The following is a 26,143-nucleotide window of genomic DNA, read 5'->3' as shown; positions in this document are numbered from 1 at the left end:
CCGGAGACCATTACGCTTTCCTGGAACACAGACAACGAGGGGTCACATAACAACAAACACGGGTTGTTGTTCTGATCAGCCGCGTATTCAAATCCAATATTTCCGCAACCCAGGAACTGTATTTGTGTACAACTCCACAACCGAGAGATGTGTCAAGGTCAGGTGCGTATTTTCCACCAGATGTGAAAGCAGTTTCTAAATTGAATAATCAAATTATCATTTTGAACGCTTTGCATCCAAATTTGAATCGGGTGAATCAGAGCACTAACAAGTGCACAAGAGGTAGGCATTAATCAATCATAAGTCCTCTTTATTATGATTGTGAGGCATATATGATTTACAACTACCATATAGAAAGTAATTATACATATCTTTAATAGCCGAGGGCTGTAATATAAGTAGTAACATGGGGCCACAGGAGACATCATTCTGTCAGATTGCTTTCACCACATTAATAACATGAAATGATTATAGGACAACGATGCAAAAAGTCAAATATTCGTAAGAAAATAAAAAGAATGATTGATGGAGCAGGTTTACTCTTTTGCGAGGTGTGGAAGGTGTAAAAAAACAACTAATAAAGTACTGCTTTATTATGTTTTATTTTCAGATAGTAGACATAAAATGAACCATTCCCTCCGGTACATTTCCAAATGTCCACTTTCTTACGCCTCAGAGACTCTATTCTTTTCTTTATCAAGATGTCCTTGTGCTCATTTCTTTGCAAAGAACACCCGCTGAATCTCGAGTCTACCTGAATGCAATTCAAATAATTAATGAGTCAAAGGCTTTCGCCTCCGACCTTATCACTTCCTCCCTACGTTTCATAAAGGAATTCATCTTCGCTTCAGCTCAACACAACGGTCACATGAACCACCCTTGCTATTTAAAGCTCACCAGGATTTATATACACAAGCTGTCTTATTATAAGTGGTTTGCATGGTATTATTTCACTTAATATAGTGCGAGTCAAGCAGTGGTTATTAATCCAGTTAAAAAAAAAGGCAAACTTATGTTCTAAACGTAGAGCCACTCACTGTGACTTATTTTTTCAGACACATTTTAAAATGAACCTTGCCGCTATGACCGAGTCTTTGGACTTGAGGCTTTGCTCCTGGGCGACACAGTCCGCTGCTGTAATGCAATTTGAGGGTATGGATGCTGACAGAAATTATGAAGCTTGCCCTTGTCGCGGGGAGAGAGCGGCTCCTCTTACGCTAAAAATATCCAGGGAAGTAGAGCGTCCTCCAGCAGCACTGTTTCCAAAAGGATCCAGAGCAGAAGCAGTGCAATACATGTTCTAGTTTCCTTCTGCTCTTTGGAGACAATGGTATTCACTCAACCTACAATAGCAGCAGATTAAATACATTATATTCATTCTTAAATTGCAATTCTTGAATATTAGATGGCAAATCAATCAGTAAATGGTGGGCATCACATGTACTTTGCTCAGTTACATTAGAGATATTATTGGTTTAAATTCCCAAACAGTCTCACAATACACAGATTTATTTAACATGCACCATCCCTCATCCCTCATTTAGAGATGTGAAGAACGAGCTTCCTAACAGATGGAGGCAGAAACAGCTACTCGAGGAGGAGAGCTCCCCCCAGCAGCTGCAGCAACGATGAACTAGTCTTTCAGTCTGTCGGTCCATCCACTCAGTCAGGGGGGGGCAGGCTCTACTGGTGGCTCAGACAGATGTTGCCCAAACATTTTTATTCCATTATATACCCTGCATATGGGTGCAGATCCGCCTGAAACAACAACGAACTCAGCCCACAATGATTCAATTATCATTATCAACCGTATTTTGCAACATAAATCTCTGGAAGAGTATTGACGGTAGCCTGCATCTGGGTTTTCACTGATAATAACTACGCCAGACGAAGTGATGTCATGATATGACACAGGTAGTAACATGTTTGGAGTCAAACTAATGTAGAATATTAGTTAAACAAGGTATTATAAAACCTCACATCAAATAGTCTCAGTAAGGGTTCGTTTTTATGAATGAAGGTGGATTCCACAAATTAAACCCACTATGGGTTAATTTCTCTTATATTAACATTGACAATTTTTCTTTTGTCTCACACCACACTACATGTGGGTATGTAATTGCAGTATTTAGGATTACGAGGAGAATAAAATACTGAAGTGGTGCTTGTCACGTTACCTAAACGCCACAGCTTTACCATTACACACTGTTCACTGCATACCATATGGATGGTTTGATCTCAACTAACACAAGTGAAGGCATTTATTCCTCTCATTTACATCCACAATATAATTTCATACCAGCAAAAATGCAACATATTAATAACAATGTCTATAGTAATAGTCTAGAATATATCCCACATATAATACCTATACACAGTATGTCCAGTATAAAAAGCAACTTCACCGTCGTCAAATAAAATATATCAGGGCTCACACCTAACTACAGGAGATAACACACATTTGTGCGTTGAGTTTTTGCTCACAGAAACAAACAAAAGGACAACTTTAATTGAACCTTTATTCATAGGAAGCCCCGAGGTGATTGAGCGCTTTGGCACAATGAACATGCTTTATTCAGCCGTCTCTCCCTCCTCTTAGATGCATTGTGTACCTTTAGACGTGTGTGTTGTTTGTCAAACGACAAACTGACCTGGAAGCACACGTCTGCAATCAGAGAAGTGTAATCAGCTCCATGGATCACACCATTCACAGACTAGCACTATTAACTGCGGTGATGACACTATGTGAGAGGAAGACTTTTACATGTCTATGGCTTAAATTATCCTTCCATTTTTATCAAGTGATTGTGCCTCTTTTTCTTTTCTTAATGATCCTAACCATGCCATGAATAATGAGCATCTTATCAGTAATACACAGACAACCATAGAATATTTTCAGTTAGCATTTAACAGCTGTAGAGAATGTTTCAGAATTGTGTTCTCATTTAATGACTATTTATAATTCAGCGTCACTACATCCTCATCAAATTTATATTTCTGATTGGTGATGCAGTATCCAAGCTACCCCAAAAAAGATCCAATTTCAGCAAATTGCAAAATCAGACCAAACAAAAAGTGTCCTATAGATTCCTTCAGTCATGTCCCTCAAACCAATAGGGAGATTTACAGTAATAAGCCTGTTGTTTCTCCTCTCTCCTACACACCCTGATAGTACGACTTCTGTATGTGCCAGCAGTATGACATCATTTAAATACTATTTCATCAAATGCAGACAGACGCAGGGAGATAAAAGAGGATCAAGGGAAAAACTCTGAAGATTTGACAGTAATTGGAACAAGAATATGTACGTACAAGGCGGACGAAGAGAAGGCTCATTAAATCCTTGCATCACAATTACAAAAGGTCACAGTTAAGATGCCAAACCCGCTCTCAGCGTTGATCTGGCTCCCTACACCATGCAACTACATCCAACTGATGCAGCCTCTCCTCATGAACAGCAGCAGCTTGCAAAATACTTTCTTATTCAACGGAGTCTGACAAAATGTTTGAAAAATAAAACACAACATTGTATGAATTGTATATCAAATCCTGGGGGAGTTATTGCCTGAGATTGTAGCACAAGTAAATGCAGTACAGCAGGTAGGTGGAAGGTGGAAGGTGAAGGCAATGTGGGAGTTTGCGTGCATAAAAAAAAACACACATGTACACAAACCAAACTGGCTTCATTGACTTTAATATTCAAAATGCACGAGTGATAGACAACACACCTCTGGCTCCCACAATCAGTATATTCTTCCTGAAGTGTCGTGTCCTGTAAATCAGGCGAAAATTCAATCGAAGGTCTGCGCTGCCGCCCAAACACAGAGCCTCCCTCTCTCTCATGCTTCAGTGGCCGACTGCCGACTACCACTTCATGCTGATTACAGTATCAAGAGCAGTGGAACGGAACATACACTGGCTTCTCTCCCAAGCGCGATACACAGAGGGACTCTATCAGCAATTTATATCCTCTGGCATGCTGTAAAGGAAGAAACCTGACACACACAAAAGGCGGAGATTCCCTGTTCTGGCTCTTTAAGCAAAACCAAACATTTAGCTAGGAATGTCACGAGCAGACATATTAGATTAATCGTGAGATGCAGTTCCTATTACTTTCTCCTGCACAATGTCTTATTATCTGTTCTCTTCGTAATCTTAGTGGAGCATTCGATTGACTACTTCCCAACAAGTTAAAGTATAACCACATCAAAGATGTCTCTGGAACAATAAAATCTCCTGTTGATGCAGAGTCAATGTTGTTGCATGAGATGGGGTTCAGGCAGAGGCCATGTTGTTGGCCCATTGTTTCCAGATCAGCAGCTCCTGCCCACAGTTGCCATGGCTGCTGCTGTGCCCACCTTTTACTGGACATATAAGGCTGGACAGCAGCAGCATCCACATCCACTCTGCCCTCAGGGCCGCGGCTGCAACTGCTTCCAGGGTCATCTGGACGTAGGGTGCACTCTGCAGCAATTTCTACGAAAGTCAACTTTTAAATGTCGAGCTGACAAGGTCAAGGAGGGAGATTTGGCAATGTTAATAAAAGGCTGCTTTAACCGTATACAGGACATGACGCTACTGTAGAATCACGGGTTTTATCCAGAAGCCCTCTCGGCTATCCTGTCATAAGTACACGGTTTGGTACATAAAATCAGCAGAAAGAGAGATTAAGGGAGTTGACTTTGATTCACTCAGAGCGAAAAATGAGAATATCTTTATGTGAAAGTGCCACTTATGTTTAACTGCTTTGTTGAAGGTTCTGTGGAGAAACATAATGTGACACACTGCAATATGTGAATGAGAAACTGTCTGTGATATCTACCGGCACATTGATCCCCACGGTGCAGTCATGAAGACTTACTGGATGTGTACAAAGAAAGGCAGACAGAATGTACCGAGAAACCACTTGAGCAAGAACATTTTCCTTTCCTGCAATGAACCAAACAGCTTTCTAGAGGGCACTCTCAAAAAGACAAATGATTGGTCAACATCTAGAACGAAGAATAAAAGTTGAAAGCAAACTTTGCAAGGCCAGAGCAAACAAAAAAAAACAAACACATTATTCAGTTAACTTGGGAGTACATTCCAAGCGCAGTATCATTGAGCGACTCCTTGCAGCTTTGTTTTTCTCCCAGCGTGGACTAAAGGCACTGAAGAGTTTAATGTTTAAATTGGCTGCAGAAGGCATGTACAACAACTTTCCCTCTGACAAATACTGTACACTTCAGAACGTTTTTCAAGCCGAGGCTGCGCGCACGATGTCGGCCAACAAATTGGAAGACTTTACTGAAGAATGTTTCAAAGACATACGTGTTTTTTACAAGATAGTTTTTCTGGTCAATTCTACTGCAACAAAGTGAGCAGAAGTGATATACAAGATAATAGCATTTCACGTATTTTAACACATTTCAACTTTTTTTTAAATTCAGTAAAAACATTCATAGTAACGACAAACACTTGAATTTGATGCTCTCTGAAACCGTGAACATCTTTTCTTTATAAGAAAGCTTCCTCAACTATTGAAATGTGGACAAAAAAAGGTCAATGAAACATAAAGAAATGCTCCATAGGAGCACAGGTCTGTTTTTCTTGCATTCCAGAAGGAGTTGATGTTTTCTGGTAATTCAGTGAATCATAGGAAATAACCACGTATGTTTGTAAATGCTTGTGTAAATTAATTACAAAACAATTGAAAATGAAATACTTACATGAAAACAACTGATTATTTTCTCATTCAATGAAGGAATTTAGTGCAAAACAAATCTTGATTGTCTGAGAATTCTTTAATAGTCTGTACTGTAAATTTAGATGATGCAATTGTATCTCACGATATCTGATGACTTCATCATGATATGATTCCATTGAAAGATGATGGGACTTGGTTAGGACATGTGAAACATGTAATACAGCACCAAGTGAGACAAACTATAAAGTAAAACCAGGGACACAAAAACCCTCCCTCTCTCCACCCCTAAACTATGTACAAGTGTTCCAGATTACTGGAAACAAACATCTCTGGATTAAAACCGCAACATAAACATCTGGTCAACTAACCACCCACAGTCAACATGGCTATCCGTAGCATATTGTGCAACAGGGTCAAGTGATGAGAAGCATCACGCTGACTACTTGAAATTCTTTTTGCGAATGCTTCCAGCTCAGAGCCGAGGCGACAGATGGGAAAGGCAGCGTTACAACTCTGGACACGTCTTGCGGCTGGACCCCTACGGAGACAGAGGAGTAACACGGTACAGAGCGGAGCATGTAAGGGGTGCTGCCATGCCTAGTCAAGGACTCGCAAGCTCACTATTTCATGCTCCACATCTGCCGGTTACCATAGCAACCCTGGATTTGGGCAATTCCCAAGTCAGGTGACTTCTGTCACCACCGAAGAAAAAAAACGGGGCCTTTTCTAAACAGTGCAGTTTGCACACAAAAAAAAGAAACATGAATGATAAGAGGCCCTGACTTTCTTTGTGGGTTCCTAAGATGGTTACTGACGTTTCTTCAATGGTTACACACACTCAAGTGTTTAAAGAGACAAACTGTCACAACTGCAGATCAACTGAAGTCTGGCAAAATCACTTTAGCTGATTTCAGAAGATATTCTAGAACTGAAAAAAAACCAGTGCACAAACAGGAGGGGCAAAATGCAAAAGAGACTCTATTATTACTGCTGAATCACAGTGTGTTGCAAAACACAAGCTACAGAACCAGAAGCACCAGAAGGAAACAAAGAGCTCTCCCAAACAGTCATGCAACGTTTGTAAATACAGACGCTCTTTAAGCAGTTTCACTTTGCTGTTTCTGCAGTTGTGTGAAGATAAACTAAAAGGAAAGTCTTCAAGGACAATCTGCTTTTCATCGCTGCATCATCATTTATGCTTCATCTGGGAAAGAAACACAATAAATTGCACCGTGCAAGATTTGCTATTTACTGAATATGAGCCTCAAAAAAATGGATCAGAAACTTGGAAAAGAATGGCTGTATATCAGAAGGGCTTTACAATTACAAGCTGGTCATTATGACAGCATGGGTTCAGTTGAATACCCCAGTGTGGGTTTCATACAAACAGAAGCAGCGGGAGCCGATCATTAGGAGCAGGCGTCTGCAGGGCCGGGTCCCAGTAGTTCAGCCGGAGCCTGTGTGAGAGGTTCTCCATCTCACTGGGGAAGTCCAGAGGAAGCATGCTGCTGGCCAAGAGCTCCCTAGTTCCCCTTTCTTTAACCTGATTACTGTAATGAGCTTAGGGACTGGTGGATGCACAACATCGTATGTGTATGCAGACAAACACACTCACTCTCTGCACTCTCCCTGAAAGCGGGATGCAAAGGCCCATCACCAGACTCGTACCCAGCAAAGCTAGATGGCTCATGGACAACAGACGTCGTGGGGTAATGGAGAACAGGACGTTGCAATTTAGTCAGAGCAGGTTTGAAGGGCGGTTCAGAGAAAGGTTGTCCAAATGCTAAGGAAATGATGCCAAATAGAAGTATTACTCTGGGAAATGTGTGCATAAACAAGTTCACGTTTACGTATCCCTTTCTTGAAGTCTTTTGACACTCGAACCTCGAGTTCGAAACGTCGAGTGTCAAAAGACTAGTTAGATGCAGAACTTAGGATAAGTTCTGCATCTAACTAGTATTTTTTCATGGATGGGGCTTCGGGAAACTGAGGCTTGATAAATTTCCAAATCCTACCAGGCTGATGCACATGTTCTAGAGTATGAAGCAGGTGTATGTTTGCTGGAGTAACATGGGAGTTACTCTGCAAGACACAGACTCAACATATATTCACAGTTGTGTGTTGACTAAACACCAGGGTACAAATACATTGTAATGGACAGAGCTCCCTTCATGCAGCTTTTACAAAGGCCAGGTAATCAGGGAGCACACAGCAGCTTTAAAGCAACAAGGAAACAAAACTCCATTCACAATATAGTATGCAAATTTGGCAACGTATGCAAAGCTTAGATGTATTTAAAGACCCAACTGGACAAGTTACTCATTCATGGATTTGCTAAAAAACAACCGATACTGAGAAAATCATCTTTTGCTCTAAAATGTTTATTATTGCATTTGTATAATTAATGTCCGAGGAGCCTGTAGCCAATTTAATAATCATGGAGTCGTTCAGAGAAAACTTAATTATAAGTCTACATATTAAATTGCATTGCTTTGGCAAAAAAACATGGACATACCCTCCCAAGACAGAATAGTGTGAGCTTAAGGGACTATGAGTCCTTTTCAAAAAGTTACTGTGCATAACAACTTTGCAAAAGTGAGGGTAGAATTTAACAGCAGTGTCGGAGGCCCTCTGCAATCGCTGTGTTTATACATAACATTTTTTTAAATTCTTACACACGTTTTATGGCATAAAGGTCTTTCTCCGTAAGTACTCTAGTAACCAACACTTTTTTTTTTTTTAAATAAGTTTTAAAGATGGACAACTATAGAGCATCAACAACCCTTTGGAAACCTGGGCAAGCTGTTGAGATGGTTCAGTGACCAACATATACTTCACAGGGGCAATTATTTTCCTCTCTGCACTCCGAGCGTAATTAAGTCTGTTGCCGCCCGTCAAAGACCGAGCATTCAGTGGAGGACAAGGCGAATATAAGAACACTTCACTAATTGACAGAAACTGTGAGGTTATCCTGTCGTTGAAGAAAATCATTTTCTGGCTTACTCTATGCTGATTAAAAATACATACAGTTGCAACAATTCAGACATGGTATACTTACAATGAAGATGGGGTTTGATTGATGCCAACAAGCAAAAAAAAGATTTTCTTATTGACTGAATTCCATTTGGAAGAAATCTACAAACCTCTCATCCCTGTGGAGGTATGCTGCGTCTCTTAAATGACACCACTCACTAGCCCACAGTTCGGCCGTTTTCTCCTTCATCCTCCAAAAGAGAAACAGGATTTCCCAAAGTGGCACAAAAACACTATCCATTTAGGGTTTGTGTGTTGGTGCACCGAACGTATATACTGGAACAAGAAAGTGAGCCCGGAGCCAGCATTTGGCTTTGCTTCATGTTAGAGAAACTCAAGCCCATTAGAAAAAAAAAAGAAAAAAGAAAGCTTTTCTCTGTGTTGATTTACTTGAAATCCACTCAGTGATCGGTAAAGGACACATATCCTGAGGGAATGAAAAGGATCCCTGGTGCACGATGCAGACTCCACAAGCAGCGATGTTGACACAAAAAGGACCATCTAACTCTGATATCTCGACTACAAAAGGTAACAAAGAACCTTTATTATCTTCTCTGTTGTAGATATAGCTTACTTTAATAGCACAAAAGTAACACATCTAGCTGCCTCAGCTGTCATGCTGATCTCAGTTTCCCTCATCAAGTCCCGTCCACAGGAGAACAGGCACACTCGTAAGACACTGCACCCTTTCAAAATTACTTTAAAGCTTTGTTTCGTTCTGTACGTGTCAGTTGTAGCTCCGTCTGACTAAAGACACAGAGACAAAGACGTTGAACTGTAGGAAGCGGTCAACGTTATACCTAATAAACATCAGCATGTTAGCAGTGTCATGTGAGCATGTGTTGACATTCACATTTAGCTAAAAAGGGTTACAGCCTCACAGTCAGTCGCACAGCTTTAGTTACCAAAACCAACTGTTTGAGAAAAAGCATTCTCTTTAACACCGCTTCACAGAGATCATCGGTCTCAGATATTGAACTTTGGTACTTCTACAACATGTTTTCAAGAGCTCATTCCAACTACTCCAGATAACTGAATGTGACTTTGATGTAGAGGTCTACAAAAGTCTCTTTCATAGAACATTCTCATCATTTGCTCCTGGTTTCTGGCTATAGCAAGTTAATTGCTCACTTAGCTGAAGAGATTGTCCCACTACACACGCAGCCAAACAGACTTTTCACTTCATAATATCATTTTATGCAGCATGACAACACGATATCTCAGCATTGCGGTAAATTACACATTTTAATGTGTCTGATTGTCACAGTCGGTACTCCAGAGGTCATTCTTGGGGCAGCGTATTGCTGATTGCTTTCAGTTATGAGTGACCCAGCTACTGTGTCGCTCAGCAGTTTGCCGTGCATTCTGTGTTTCACTAATTGCTTCAATGAATTCTGCAACCACAGCACACAACTCATTAATGCTGACACAGACTTCTAATTAGTTAAGTGGGGGCATTGAGCCAGCCGACAATTTGAATTCTTATTATTTCTGCATTTTGAGTAACTACAATAACATTTAATTATCAGCACTAAACACAACACCTACGTACATCAACAGCCTTTTAGGAATAAAGTTTATTTTCATTGACAGCTTTTGGCAATTTATCGTTAATTGAGAAATGCAGCGATAGCCACAGATACATGGCAATCATCTGCCACAGGGAGAGTGTGGATTTGAATTTCAATAAAGACAGGACATCAAACACAAACAACTAAAACTAAAATCTTTATACCCAGGACATCAAATATATTATTATTTACCCGAGTTGGGCATCAGCTTATCCTATACTATTTATCCTCATATCAGTACTAGTGTCCTCATTAAAAGGCCCAACGACTGCTCGTCTCTCAAACTATTCAGAAGAACATCTGGATATCATCAATTTATCATTACATGTATCTATTTTTTTTTTTTTACCCTTTGAGGATGAATAAAGTTAGCAATTGATAGAATGAACTAGGTTCCAGCATGAATTTAATTCACTCCTTTGTCCAAAACATTATTAACAAACTCTTATGTTCACTGAAAGGCAGAAAATCTGCTCAGGAGATGCAGGAACAAAAAGAGGAGCAGTAGGGCCGACAACATGGGAAAGCATTTAATATCTGATCCATAATGATGTCTGAATTCAAAATTCATAAATGCAACACAGGCCAATTCCTTGTATTCCAGCTGGGGCAAGTTCGTAAAGTGCAATGCCACTTTGATCTATTGCATGCAGTAATTTAGGCTTTTGCAATTCTCTTCACTGGCACAAAATTGAGGACATTAGCACGTTGTGTCAAACGAACCAACTAAAAAGTAAGCGTTTTGGATTATTCGCTATTACATATCCCAATAACGGTTAGGCTGTTCTCTGAATTTATAAAATACAATTACCTTACAGTAGACCAATATGAGGAGTCAGCTGTTAGCTTGCAACCCAAGTGAGGCAGCGGCGGCACGGCGAATGAATGGAACAGCATCGTCTGCAGCGCAACACAGGATTAAACATTTGAACAAACTGTGTGGGAGTTCACTCCTTCTGACTTGTTTTATTTGAATGGTGACCGCCCTGGTGGATATCATGAGGGCATTACTGGTGTATAGTCAGGAGGCACACTCTAAAGAAGTTTGTTGGGTTAAAAGTTGAAACTACACAAGTAAAAACACCACAATTCCCAAATTGAGCAGCACATGACTTCAAGACAAAATAGGATCTCTCACAAAAAGCCTTAAAACATTTGCATGGCTTAAACCAAGTAATGTGCCAGAAGCATCAGAGTTTTCCAAAGCCCAAATTGTTGTCAGTGCCTTAACAAGGAAATACACTGAAGGCATTTCAATGCATCTGCTCCAAACTTGATTGGATGAATGATTCAGAACTGATGCTTCTAATGTCCCGCCTGCAGTGTGCCACAGGAGCGTTTCAAATTATGTGCATCTAAAATGATATCTAGAGCATTTAGTCCCCAACACTTTAACGTTCCAGTACCTTGAGGGGAAATAAAAAGTGAAAACAACTTTTCAACTGATAGCCCCAAAAACAAATAACGCATATTGTGCGTCGCAATATTTCATGTGTAGCACACAATACTGTGTATTGAGAGTCAGAATATGCTCTATGAGACTATGGTGCACATGCCTGCATGAAGCATCAATAACAGAGGAAAGGGAACACTGCTGTTTGAATGCAATAGTGCTGAAACTAAGGTGGGGCAATATATCAATATTATATCGCTGTCGTGATAGGAGACGAGATATTGTCTTAGATTTTGGATATCGTAAGTGTTTTTATTTCCTGGTTTAAAGGTTGCATGAGTGAAGTGATGTAATTTTCTGATCTCACCAGACTGTTCTTGCAATTTGCCTTTACTCACTTAGTCATTATTGTCACATTACTGATGATTATTTCTTTTTATAAAAAAAAACACAACTAATTGTTTAAATATTTTGTAAAAGCACCAATAATCAACCAATGCAACCAAAGAAAGATCAGTAAACATGAAGATATTTCAGCACTTGCAATGGCTTTTTTGACAGTTTAAAATAGGGTTAATTCAATTTGTTGGAAATGGCACAAATCATCCTTAACAACCAGTCATTGATTCTACCACAAGTAGGAAAGACCAGCAGGCAGACTGCAGGCACTGGGGGAACACGTGGGTGTGAAGGCAGGCGAGCGTGCAGGCAGGCAACGAATTGTGCCCTATTCTGTTCCATAATAACTGGACAACCCATCCATTTCATTGTTGCCTCTCCGCAGATCTCCGACAGGGAGAGGCATCATCCGATTCATTGGCAGAGATGTGTGGGAGAGAAAAAAGAACCCGCCAACATCCACATCCAGCTCGGGTTAACAAGACAAAAAGTTACGCTCCAAAGATCTGAGGGAAAAGAGAGGCCCGTGGTACTACTGGACGCCATCTCTGCTTCTCTCTCTTCAACTTCTGCATCTAATTGTGAGGCTGAGCACACAGCTGTGACACTCCAGTTGGATACAGATTCTTTTAATCTCTTCTTTTTTATGACATCGCCATGTAATCTCCATCGAGCTACCCAGGGAGCAGCCAGAGAGGCAGGAAATGAAATCAATGCTGTGCCTCTGCACTGGGTGTTACTTCATTAGCATGGGCACTACAGATGTAGCAGTAAATCTGATTTATGAAGGGGCGACAACGAAAGTGCCACAGACAGACACAGGGATTCATAATAATAGCAGGAGACCGGGACACCCAATGTTTCACCACAGCTTTACCAATGTTTGACAGAGGGCAAGCGTACAGCACACTTTCCTCTCTGCCACAATTTAGCATTTAGATGCAGTCATGTTGTATGAAATAGAATTAGAGTCTGATTTTAGAAGCTTGTAATTGATTTTCATTGGCTGAATAGCGGGACTAAAAGAAGGGCATTTAGAAAATCAATTTACTGTTCACAGAAAAGGCAGGTAAGTATGACCTCCAGTGATAATCATGAAACATACATTACACAAAAATCTATTATAATTTCAGGGCTTTAATTTCCCCTGAATGTATCATTTTCCTTTTCTATACATCCGTTGCATTACATTCTCTATAAATTGCAATGTGGACGTTGGTAACAAGCCTTTACATCAGCCAGTACATTCAAGTAAACTGGGTTTAATTAGGTTAAGTGTTAATCTTTAAGTCATTCATTAGGTAGGTTGGACATTTATTAATGTTGGGCTTTAAATGCACACCTCTTTCACACCATAGGGCAGGGAAAGATCTATTAACCTAATTACTTGCCAATGATATATTTCAGTGAGAGTAGTATATATTAGTCTAAAACTGTGAAATAAAATCTGTACAGGCCCATTTTATTTTTTTCAAAACTGTGTTAATTAAATGTGTGAAGTGAGGTCACATATATTGTAATACATAACATTCATAAAATTAAAGTATTTCTATTTCTGAGGGAAAGTTCTTACATGCAACTAAGCATTAGCGAGCGATGCAGTTTTGTGGGGTACATCTGGCCACCAGCTGTTGTGGGACCACAGCATTTAGAGGTCAAAAGGTCTGGAACTTCTGGAGTGACGACATCTAATCCTATAGTAGCTATGGAGATGTTATGGAAAAGTACATGGAAAGTGGCGATACAGTTGGCTGGTTATAGGAGAACCATTGATAAACCCGCCCATCCCCAAAACAGAGATTCCAAATGATTAGTTGTGCACTCCCATGGGGACAAGAAGCTAAGGAGGGGGATGTGTAATTCAATTAGTCCCCTAGTTCTGCACCAAAGGGAGGCAGACAGATCCATCTCATTGAGATATCCAGGATGTGCATGCCTGGTTTATGCACAGAAGATATTGGCAGCACATCATTAGTGCTGCTGGTTTGAATTAACGAAAGTCTCACTCACTAAAAGACTGCTGAGAATAAATAAACTCAGAAATCTCTGCATTAGCAACACCAAGCAGTTCCTCCTAAAATACCCTTCGCAATCCTTATCTACACAAAGAGTGGCTGGTGGAGGAGGGAGTGCAGACTGAAGCGAACAGAGCGCAGACTGAGCCGCCTTACATGACAAGCCAGCCACTTTCTAAGCGATTCTTGTGAGCTTGTGCCATGTGTCGAGGATGCTGTGTCCCACTGAAGATGCACACAGACTGCCCTTTGAGAGCTCAGCCTCCTCCGCTGTCTCTTTGTCCCACCTCCCTGTGGGGAATTCATAAAGCTTCACAGGGCCTCGCTCCGTGAGGTTTCTGCAATTTATGACAGCCTTTTCCCAGGCAGAGAGAAATAAAATCAAACTGTAAATATAGTGCATGTTTCCCATTATGAGCCCTTCACATAGGCTGTTAATCACAAATAAATGCCAAAAGATCCTGCAGTCATTTAATAACAGCATCAATAATGTTTTTTGGATTATGAAAAGGGCAGAAAGCCTGGATATTGAATAAGAAAGCCAAATTAGAGGAAATTAGGAATTACTAGAGGCACCAAGCTGCACATCAGCCACTTCATACTGTTTTGAAAGAGACGATCATTAGTACTAGGATGACCTTTGACCTGAGGCTGGCGCACACACCTGGCTATGTTATACGACTCCATCCGAGCCGGACTGGAGTGAGAGGATGTCATCTCGTGGGTATAGCATGTCCACTGCGGGTGGGCAGCTACCCTCTATTTGCTGCAGGTCTATCAATCTCCTGTCTGAGGAAACTGAAGACTCGACAGAGAGAGAAGCAAACAGCTGTCATATAGTGGACTGAACAGATGGTAATGGTGGCAAGAAATTAACACCGTATCATTTTTAAATTATTCACAGCATCTCCATTTGGGCAAGGAAAAGATACGTGCCGGCAACTTCAACTCTTTTCTAATATTAGATAGACTTCTAACACTGAGCTCTGTATTGTTGGATGTTTCTTTTCTCTACGTAGCTTATTCTTTTAGCCCCTAGCAATTTGTTCAAGAGGTTTTGAAGTTTCCTTGATGAAAATGAATACTGCTTATTGTACGAGAGCCTCTCAGTGATGACAATAGCTCATCATTCTTATTCACTGATGCAGTTTTGTCATGAATACTGCACATGATATTTGCTCATGCTTTAATATATCCCTCATATTGCATTAACAGATTGAACGGAAGACAGAAAGAGAGTTTGTATGTGCACTGTGTGGGCAGAAGGAAAGATAAAATGCTCTCATCCATGTGTGCTTGGCCTGCAAGTCATCCTCAAATGCAATGGAATTAGGTTTGTGACGGCACAGTGTCCTCAGTAAATCCAAAGCAACAGCTTTCTTTCCCTTAACCTATGCCAATTGCAATGACAGAAACAAATGCTTCAGTATTTCATGGGGCTGTTGAAAAATATTCGGCCTGCAGCTGCAGTCAAAATGGTCTAATTTGAAGAAAAAGAGTGAATCAAGGTGCCATGAGATGTCCACATTATACGTGTTGCCAAACTTGACTTCTGCTAATACAAGTCTACATTTCATGATTAACTGTGAAGAAAATATTCCGTAGAGATTTGACATCAACTATATTGGGAGCACACAGGATTGCTTTTTTTTGTGTGCTTTGGAACCGTCGTCTGTCCGTACAGCAAAGCACATTAAGGCTTTGAAATTAAAGCTACTAAGCCTTTACTTTGTCCAAGTAGCCACTGTTTCATCCAATTAATACCGCATACAGTTATTAGCAGTCCAGATATTTTGCTTTTACAAAGTGAAAAGGAGCTATTCTTCCAGCTTAGATGATGGGGAAGCGGTCTGTGAGAACATGCAAGCACATGCAACGAGCAGGCATGTAATGGTTGCCTCTATTTAGGGCTCATCTTACACAAAACACTGTCCATTGATGTTGTGCTATATTGAACAGGAAGGGCATCATCGGAACAATGACCACTTCTTTTGATGGCTCACTGGCTAACAAAATGATTCAGAGCTCTGGGTTACCAGCGCTTATAGAAATAACATGATTATTCTATTATTATGGTATTGCACATATTACTGCACATATTCACACGCAGGTTGAACCAGTGTAATAACAGAATAGCAACAGGGAGGAAGTTAAAGAGCAGAATAGAAGGGAAACAATCAAATAGGTAATGCACATATTATATGATGGGCTATTAGTGACTCTGCCATCAGCTCCGGTAGCCAGGGGGTGTCTTCCTTTCCTCCATTGCAGAGGTAATGTAATAACAGCTATGTTATACTGTGAATGAATGCTACCTTCTCCTTATTTGTGTGCTGTAAATGCTACACTGATTTCTTTTCAATGTAAATATGCACAAAATCCCACCACATTCAGGATGCGTTCCTGAGAAACAAAGGTTCAATCCGGCTTCTCAGCATGTTAAACCGACCCAGCATTAGAAGTCAAACAATATCACTAGCAGGCCAAGATGCATGAATATAATGATGAAACACACAGAGAGAACGACAGAATATATTCAAATCTGCTTGACGTTGATATATCTCTCACTTCAGTGGCTGCTGACACAGTCACAGATTTTGTCAGTTTTGAAGGAAGTCCACATTTATATTCAGCTCTCAGAACAACAGCAAACCAACAAACAAGGTTACAGTATGACACCTCAGGATTTTGTATAATTAATACCGGCCATGAATTAAAAAGTCCTCCGTTGCTCATGATTTTGTGCCATCAGGCCAGGGGACCTTATTCCCAGAGCAACAATTTAGAATTGATGTCGCACTCAACCCAGAGGATCAGCAAAACAACAGAGGTTGAGTCAACACATCGTTCAAGATGACTGTGACGGTTATGAAATTACCAGATGTTAGAACCAGTACATATGAGCCATCGCTCACTATGGAAGCCTCTTAGAATGAGAGTCTGATTCCAAGTGTTCCCCGTGGCTTATGCTGCATCTTAGTAGAGCTGCAGCCTGAAATAGTCAAGTAATTGGTCACTAGGGCTCATGGTATACCCGAGTATGGTACTGAGACCAAAACCGATATATGAACCCTTCTTTTCACTTTCAAAAGAAGCCACAGTGCTCACATGTTAAATAGTGTCTAGTACGCCAGCACACTTAGTAAATGGTTTACATTAAATAATAGAGGTATTCTGAATTGAATAAAAAAGTATCTCACCAAAGAACAAGCAAACAAAATAACAAATCTGACCTGACATTAATTACTGGTGAGTAAGCGATACAGACCCATTTTGGTATTGATTCGATATGCATGCCTATTGATCACAAGGCTATTCATTGACCAATACTTTTTTTCTAATTAGGTTTTTGCAGTCTTTTTGAAAGCAGCATTAATAGTCATTTTTCTATTTTTGGCAACCTGGGGTCAGCGGAACAAGCCATTAACACGCCATTGACATTTGATCATCTTGCAAATTGCAAACAATCGCCTATGTACTCTACACATCTAGAAGACACAGAGGGACATTAACATTTGTGTGTCCCTGTTCTGGTCTCCACCAACTATATAGTGTATATAAATAGGGCTCATTAGTGGCTAAATGCTCTGTTCTGGTCACCAGCTAATTGCTAAGTCTCTTTGTCTGCTATTCAGTGCTTGTAGGAAGTGTACGGTGTTTTGTCATTGTCCTTATCTAGGAACTATTTATCGTTATCATTAAGATTGATCCCTTTCACATTGACAATGCTCATTTATCATCTTGTTAATATTAAATATATGCATTCATTTGAAAGACCTCATAATCATTAGTCACTACAGAAAAAATGCGGTTTGGCTCTCAGAATCTTTCGATTTTGAGAGATCCATGCAGACAACATCTGTGGAAGGACGATAACACTAAAGAAACAATTTCATAGATCTTTCAGTTGAATCAACTGATCAATCTGTCAAGAGATTTCTTTGCTAACAGACTTAGTGGAGGCCTACAGCTTTGGGCTCTTCTAGTTCCAGGTTCAATTTTCCAATTGAAAATGTGGTCCAAGCTCATAAAGGTGCCTGTGAGAGAACACTTTCTGAAGAGCATACACATCATGCCATGGTCTCCTGAGTCAACTTATCATTATCATTCGATCTCCAAAAACGGAGCAAAGAATGTAATCCTAGCTATTGACTTTCACTGAGGGTAACCAGAGAGTCCCTCTGCCCTTAACACAAGGTCACTGCACTGCTGATGAGATGGATACACAAGGCTTAAGTAACACAATCACTTAGACTGTGCAGCATCCAGCTGCTGAATGCACTTCCGCCAGGCCAATGTGAAAGGATTTCGACAAGAGTGTCAGAGAAGTCTACAGTTCTTCTTTGAGACTCAAGGTGCTGACACTACATAGCCCTGTGAAGACAGAGAGAGAGAGAGAGAGAGAGAGAGAGAGAGAGAGAGAGAGAGAGCGAGAGTGAGAGAGAGAGAGAGAGAATTCTCGCTCAGTCAGCAACCCTTGCAGCCTGCAGAGGATCAGAGCAGAGGATAGCAGTATTTTCAGTGCTGCTCTTCGGACAGGAGAGTCCTTCCCCCCGTGACACAAACAGCTTGACAGCTTCTGAGCACACAGTGGACCTGGCAGCCCTCAATTAACCTTGACGTGTCGCTACTGGCTCGTCAATTCTCCCGAAAGCAAGATGAACGGTGCCATTCAACAGCAATATCACTTTGTTTACTTTTTCTGCCAGTTATTCCATCAATCCTCTGTCCCTGTGCAGCCAGCCTTTGCTCCCTCTATCTGAACATTGTGTAAGCCTCTCAACCTCCCAATCTCCCACTGCGAGAACATTACAGACTGGGATTACTTCAAACACTGCTCTTTGAGTGTTATCAATAAGCAAAACAATTGTGTCATAGGTGTAAAAAAAAAAGATTGTCTCATCCAGTGATTATTGTCTGAACTGTGCCGTGGTTCAGGACCCCCTATCATTCAGCCGTATTTGGTTGTGATGCATCATTGATGCAGATCGATGGCAAGTGCCTCGCTCACTAGGATCTCTGCTCCACTGTCATTGACCTCTAGCTCCTGTGGCGTTCCTGGGAGACCTGCCAGTGAAAAACACTCAGCATGCTGATGAAGTGTGCATCTAATGTGCTTTCTTTGTGATACTGGCCACAACAAACACTACTAGAAGCAGATCACAAATAATAACGGAACAAAAATAATGTATATTGTATATTACAAAAGCTCTCCATATATAGTGTATATGTGTAGAAAGTTATTACAGTTCTTCATTTACACATCATAAACAGCCCAAAAATACTCAATCATCTGTTCAAATCCACTTCTCAGCAAAGAGACGGGTAGATGCTCTGAGCACTAAGAGAACAGACGGGTTGAATACAATGAGGTGACACAAGCAGCCATAACTGAACAAAGACGACCAGGTGATGCACGCCGTTCTATGGATTCTGTGAGCATTTAAGCCCAAAGCAACATTTTACACTTCGAGAACAGAAGGCAAAATGTTGACTTCAACAGAATAATGGACATCAGCTCCTCATACTCAAATGCAATACAATGCTTATGGGACTCATATTCACTCAAACTTGTAGATCATCCTAATCATTCTTCTGTAGCACCAAAACAGAGGCGTAATCAAATTAAGTAGTGTCAGTTGCACACTTACTCGCTGACACTTCGATGCAAATTCAGTCATTTATACCAATTGACCAAAGGTTCCAAATGACTAAATCATAAGTCAGATGCTAGCTAACGGCTACATTTAAATCCAACAAAACAGCCCTACATGAAGAGATTAGGTGAATATTTAATAAATTAACCACAATTGAAAATAATTTTACCAACAATTTTCTAATAGCAGCCAGGCAGCCAAAGGTAAGGAGACAGCTATTGAATTAAGCTGACAGCTGGTGCTCAGGGAACCCTCAGATCACACCTCTTTTCTTTCATGCCACTAACCCCGTTTGGGACCTTGTGCTGTGTGTTCACAACAGGGGAGTCAGATCTGTCATCTGCTACTTCAGACTGGCAGCTCATTTGACCGTTTATTGAGATACTGCCTCTGACCTGAATGAACACCACGCCGGCATCTACTGACCTACTTCTGGAGTCTGCTGCTTACGCATCTCAAGCACAGCCCAGTCACTTCAGACCACATGTACACATGCATGTGCAATACATACTATGGGAAGTACTGCATCAGCCACCACTGCTTCACGAGGATCGTGTTCAACATGGTACCACTTCACCTCATGTTTGATTTACACATTATGCTCAATTTTAGGAAATGATGTCACGTTTTCTATACATGATCGGGCGATCTGATCACAAGTGAAAAGAGGAAAAGTTAACAAAAAAAATGATATTGCCGTCGATCATTTTAACATTTCTTCAAGTTAGAAACTGTATAATAAAGCTATTACACAATCAATAATTGAGTGGCCTGACTTGTACGCTTTGATATAATGGCCAACAATTAGTAATCAAGGGTGCAGCCAATTTAATCTGATCAACCTAACTTCAAATCTAAAAAGCACACTGGGAATGTGGTCGCGTGTTAATGAACACATATTGACTGCCTGACAGTCATCTGCTGGGGAAAAATAGGGGACAGTATTCAATCAGATTGATGTACTAGCGGAGAAGTGAGGATGGCTGGCAGCTTCTACATCTTCTTGTCCTATAGAAACAGACCTGGAGGCGGGCCAGGCCCTAAAGAGGCTGTGATCACAGGGAGAAAACACATAGGAGGATCTATTTCACCCGTAAACACAGAACACAAAGGCTGGGTCACAGCGACAGCATGGGGTGTGTTTTAGTTTCCACCTCCTACACTCTCAATCATTAAATATGGTTCAACAGTCACACTCTCCAATGAGTCTTAAAAACCTTAACCCCCTGCTGAACATTTCCTAGGGAATTCTGACCAGGAATGTATTCTTGATGACGGAGCAACTGCAACAACTGAGAGGAAAACCACTTTCTAATGAATGGCACGGAAATACAGTTAAGGCTTTGTCTCAACTGGATTTCCTTGTTCTCAACACATCTTACTCAGGACTGCACGACCTTGTTATAGTTATTTATGGAACAGTTTAAGGATTGCATGTTTATCCCCGGGTTGCACAATTTGAAAGAACAGAGTAAAAGCACTGCATTTAAAGACCATGTTTGAGACTTGTGAATCCCAGTAAATTATAGGCGCAGAATAACAGACTGAACTAAAGTTGTTGTAGCAGAGATAGCCTTAATAGCTTCCCATAATACGGAATCACTGTGGTAATTGCCTCTTCAATAGCTGTCAATGAGTAGGAAAAAGGCACCATTTAAAAAAGTACTTGGTTTTAATTACAAAGTGAAATTGCAGTATCTAATATTCCAAAAGATAAGGCAGGAGGAAATGTATAATGCTGACGCTATCGGAGTTTTCATTACTTTTTGTGTTTACACGTTTTTACTTTTCTGATTTATTTTGGCACACGCTTACAAACACAGCTTGTATAACCTTGGGTCTTGTGAATAGTATCTAGAGTTGTGTTTGATGGAACAGCAAGTTGTTATCAGTTGACGCTGGCAGATGCATGCTGCATGTGAACTTGTGACATTGGTGGTGCTGTGATCTAATTATATCCGTGTACCGTGTTGTGGGAAAGTGTGCAGCACCCATTGCAGATTCTCAGATTGGGAAGGTATCTGCCTCTGTATCAACCGTGGACAAGCAAAGGGGGCATATTGTGAACCGAGAGGCGCAGTGTTCCAATGCTGAGATTTACGTAGTTTCAGTATTTACACAACATGATATACTGTATCTGAATGCACAATGCCACACACACACCATTAGTTTTTACTAATCTAAACATAAATACATTAATCCTATAGACAATCCAACTCAATTCTGTTATAAGCGAAAGGTATTTAGGACTCATAAAGTCTTCACAGCACTGCCTAATCTGGAGATTATTCCCTATTGACACATTTTACCAAGCTGCCATTCAACAAATCTTTTTTTACTGGACACTACAAGGGATGCACACATGGTCCTATCACCACTAACATGACAAACTAACATATCACTTTGAAAATGGGAAGGGCCTACATCGTCATCTTGATTCCTTATTTAGACAACTGTATTTATCACACAAAGGGCAATTCATGTGCAGCTGTACCCAGTCTATAGACACAACAATCTGAACATTGTAGCATTAGGGTCAATTGTCAATATTTCTAATAATAGCAATATTAATATTTAGTATTTTTATTAAGGTAAAGGAATATGATGAGACCTCTATTCTAGCAGATATTAAGCAGACTTTACATTTGGGGATGTCTGACACCATCAGCTGTCAACATCCAACCTATTTGGTTTTAGAATGTGTCAACCCAGAATACAGCGCTTTAGCATGTAATTGATAGTTAACAATTATACAAATTAATTCAGCAACATGTGACAATGCTGCTGTCATGTATACCATTCCCTACAATTTGGTTGTTGGGTGATTTTATCCTCCACTAATTGGTGCCTTACAGTACCACCAGGGAGTACCTTTTTAGTTTGGCTACTCCCAGATATAATCAAGCCCCTAGCACCCTCAGTGATGCCGTATAAAGTCATCAAGAATCACAGCTGTCTACTAAAACAGCTGGACTCTTCTAGTTACATCACTCAGACGAAACATGTTACTCTTCAGTCACGGGCTCAAACCCCCCTCACGGCATGAGTATCCTTGAATTGACCCTTATAGTACAAAATGCCTCTCATAGAACATGCTCAGCTGTTCTATATTATAGAGGGGGTGGATTTTTGTACTCCAACAGTTATGGTCTTAGCAGCCAGAAGCTTCTTCAGTAATGAGAATGTTGAAAGAGGCCGGCATGTAATGTGTTTTGGCAAGAGAGTCAGCCAAACACCCGTACATAAACCGACCAGAGAAAGATATGTACTGTAGACTGTGGCCCCTTCACCAAACGGTCACTTTGTTGGGTTAACATGTAACACACACACACGCACACACACACACACACACACACACACACACACACACACACACACTAAGGAGTCGTGTCCTTCGATCAGGGGATGCACATCCTCCCTGCTGGCCTTGGAGCGAGTATAGCCAGATGTGCATGCACTCTGACCTCAGCAAGCAGGTGTCGGGTAAAAACAAGGCATTTTCCTCACAGGGACCCAGGAAATGGCAGATTTTTCACGGGGGCAAATAATTAGTGGGCTGACAAGCTCCAGCAGTCAGCAAACTGGACCAAACTGACCATTATAGAGTGACCCCTGCCATTTCTGCCCACATTTCTGTCCGCCCACTCTAAATCCTCAGTGGTTGCATCCTGCATGCACACTACAGTCTCACACAGCTTTGATGTTGAGCCCATCCAGATAACATTCAGGTCAAGTCCGAGTTACAGTACAGCACATTTCTTTGCAGAGCAGAAAGGATGCTGGAGCTCGGCAGCATTATACATATACTTCTACGCACGGAAAGCCGAACAATGTAACATGCAGCAACTACACCAAACAAATAGGTCAACGATAGATCCATCTTATTACCTCTGATCTGTCAATGTCAAAAGCAGCCGGTCACGCATTAGACGAAGAAATGGATATGACAGGCTTGTAATAACACGCCTGATGAAGCAAATCGGCTGATGTTAAATCCAAAGACGAGAAAGGAGATGGTGAGGCGGACACGCATCGCGCCCCGACACCGTGAAAAGGTCGACAGCAGCCGGGTTAACATGAAATGTTTCCAGCGCTGCTGCTGAGCCAACATCGAGCGGTCCGCCTCCCCTGAAGTGAGCCCGTTAGGGGGGGGGGGGGGGGGGGGGGGCACACGACAATGAAAAGAAGAAGCAGAATAAATACAACATGACAGTGAAATCCTACCTGGTGTCTGTCACTCGGTAATGCATGCGCCCTGGTTTGGATGTGGGCTCAGCGACACACACCACAAGCGGGTCAGCTCAGCTCAGCCTGCCTGCCTCCTCCACGGCATCAAGCCCCTCCTCGTTTATCGTACAGTGGAGAGAGATGGAAGAGGAGGGGAGGAGGGGGGAGGTTTGGGACCGCATATCTATGCGCCGAAAAAGAGGAAGCGGCGTCACAGTCCCCCATGGGTTCCTTCTACTCCACAGTCTCCGATGAACGCTGGTGAGCAGAGATGAAGCCAGATCGCGATCAAGAGAAGGCTGGTTGATACAGACGAGAGGTCCTTTTGAATAATAAGACCTGGTAATCATGCAACGTGGACACGCTTTACGACGACTGCAAAAAAAGTCAATGAGTCGTCTCTTATTTTGAAAAGGCTTTGGATTTGTGCTACACCTGCCGGGAGCGCATCAGCAGACCATTGGTGTCATACTGCTGCGCGTTGTCCCACGTACACACTGGATCGACGGCACATGGACGTGGATGCTATACGTGGCATTATGCCTGCAGCAAATACACATGTCAAAAGAATGGAATCCAGGATGTAACCGTTTTTGAATTTTTTTTAAAGAAAATGGCTATTCGAGAGTTTTTTTCGCAAGCTTCATAATTAAATTCAAAACCACACAGCCTACTCCAATTCATTATTTGATGAGAAGATTTAGTTGGGGTTTGCAGCTTTTCGCTAATCTTTGTGATGATTAGAGTATCTAATATATCAATCGGGCAATCTCAGTCTCGGTACTGTTATTTTTTATTCTGGGCATATACTGCCCCCTAGTGGATATGCAAAGAAAAACTCAAGGTTCGAAAAGGAATCGGGGGCTGTCAATATTAATGAACTATATATATATATATATATATACACATATACATATACATATACATATACACACACACACACACACACACACATATATATACACATACATACATATATATATATATATATATATATATATATATATATATATACACACATATATATATATATATATATATATATATATGCATCCATGTTGATAATAGATAATAAAAATGATCACAATAATATTTATAAACAGATTTATAATTTTCCTCAAATCACGCTTTTTTTCCAAAATGTATTAATTGAGATGTCTAAGAGGAACGCTTAAATTACTGTTGTGACTTCAACATTTTGGAAAAACATTTCTGAGAAGTTCCTCATTGAGGACACTTTCCTGGTATAGTGTTAGCTCTGACATCAAGTTCTTCCTTTATTGCCTGGTAACACGTGGTAACCAAGTGACACCACTTGAACCTTGACAGGATCCCTCCACTTCCTCTCATCACTTTTGAGCAGAGAGTGAAGGAAAGCTGCGTTAGCATCTTACTGTAAATAGACTGAAACAAGCAGAGCTGCCACAGGTTTATTTTATTTTTTCCAGTACTGAGTTAAAGAGGTTAAGTCTGTGTCAAGAAAACCTACAGTCTTGACGCAGGTTTGTTTGATTTTTTAGTTGCACAGTTTAAGTCCGATTGGCTCCGGTCCCCACGTGACCCTGATTAGGTGAAGCGGTTACAGATAATGGATGGACGTTTAAGTCTGTGTCCAGAACATGCCGGGGGATTATGAGGTAACTGCCAAGTTATAGCTGTTCCAGTGAAGGCTTTTTTCATGCATTTTGGGGATAATTCATATTACAGCTGCTTCATGTGCCACCACAAGAGGGTAGCACTGACATGACAATGTTTCAATAAAGGTTTAAGACCTATGGAGCTGTCTGGCTGGGACTTTTGAATGCAAATTCTATCGATAATTTTCCAAGTGAAGTGTAGCTGCAGCAATAAAATGTACTCAGCATCTTAATATTTCCTTTAAAAATGAGTGTGATAAAACATCGATGGAGTACTGGAATAAACAAATATACAATATACTAATACCAGATAATTCAACCAATAGCAAAACACCCCATTTTTTAAAAATATCACAAGAACTTCAGTAAGATGTCATTAGGAGATTGACCTGTAGCTCCCCTAGACACAATAAAGCCTGGCCAGCTTTATCCCTTCAACTTTTGCCTTTAAGGGAATGACTTTTCAACAGTTCTAAAATTGTTTGGAATTATTCTTACCAGATTACCTTGTTTATGTTCAGAGAA

The 26,143-nt window shown here is 40.8% G+C and overlaps 1 protein-coding gene across 1 annotated transcript in view; it reads right to left on the bottom strand.

Annotated features, from left to right (window-relative positions):
• tln2b (talin 2b) overlaps nucleotides 1-24,048 on the bottom strand; it is a 74,501-nt gene extending 50,453 nt beyond the window's left edge. The window contains exon 1 of the mRNA XM_034534112.1: nucleotides 23,979-24,048. The gene's annotated coding sequence lies outside the window, so the exon portion shown is untranslated. The remainder of the gene's footprint in view (nucleotides 1-23,978) is intronic.
• Nucleotides 24,049-26,143: the final 2,095 nt, after the last annotated feature.

The sequence above is a fragment of the Cyclopterus lumpus genome, chromosome 6 (assembly GCF_009769545.1).
Source record: "Cyclopterus lumpus isolate fCycLum1 chromosome 6, fCycLum1.pri, whole genome shotgun sequence".
Classification (NCBI taxonomy): domain Eukaryota; kingdom Metazoa; phylum Chordata; class Actinopteri; order Perciformes; family Cyclopteridae; genus Cyclopterus; species Cyclopterus lumpus.
Note: the sequence above shows the minus strand (reverse complement) of the source record. Positions and strands in the feature narration are given on the sequence as shown.